This window comes from Schistocerca piceifrons, chromosome 10 (genome assembly GCF_021461385.2).
Source record: "Schistocerca piceifrons isolate TAMUIC-IGC-003096 chromosome 10, iqSchPice1.1, whole genome shotgun sequence".
Taxonomy (NCBI): Eukaryota; Metazoa; Arthropoda; class Insecta; order Orthoptera; family Acrididae; genus Schistocerca; species Schistocerca piceifrons.
Window position 1 is genome coordinate 98,934,891 of NC_060147.1, and position 692 is coordinate 98,935,582.

At 49.3% G+C, this 692-nt stretch overlaps 1 non-coding gene across 1 annotated transcript; it reads left to right on the plus strand.

The window, feature by feature from the left end:
• The first annotated feature begins 309 nt into the window (after positions 1-309).
• Trnas-cga lies at positions 310-384 on the plus strand. Its single transcript has one exon. It is a non-coding gene; the product is annotated as a tRNA-Ser (tRNA).
• The last annotated feature ends 308 nt before the right edge of the window (positions 385-692 follow it).

Genomic DNA, 692 nt, shown 5'->3' on the forward strand with positions numbered 1-692 from the left:
TGTACACGTCAGCGACGACGGAAGAACTCCAACCAAAAAATATAAAAAAAAACCTCATTCAAACACTAGGATGGCAGAAGACGGTCCTCTGACTAGTATAATCTAATACTGTCTTCTCCTCCCTGTGCTCTACAGACAAGAAACTAGACTGGAAACAACCCCCAGGCTGTGGCTAAGCCATGTCTCCGCAATATCCTTTCTTTCAGGAGTGTTAGTTCTGCAAAGTTCGCAGGAGAGCGTCTGTGATGTTTGGAAGGTAGGAGACGAGGTACTGGCAGAAGTAAGGCTGTGAGGGCGGGGCGTGAGTCGTGCTTGGGTGGCTCAGTTGGTAGAGCACTTGCCCGCGAAAGGCAAAGGTCCCGAGTTCGAGTCTCGGCCCGGCACACAGTTTTAATCTGCCAGGAAGTTTCAAGAAACGCGAACTCCCAGCCACAAGGACGGAATTCAGATAAACGTGAGTATAGACAGGAGAAATGCTGTCAATCACTGAACACTGCGTACTCAAAGATGACTCCCCTACCCAGGGGCGAAGTCCAGAATCGTATAAGTTCGCAGCAGTACAGTGCCTAAGGGTCCTAACAGTAACATCTCCTGAGAACAAAGACATCAAGTCCGTCTGTACCAACAAGAGCTGATACTGAGCGACCGTCAAACACAGGTGCTCAAAACGGAAGACTCATTCTCTCCACTGC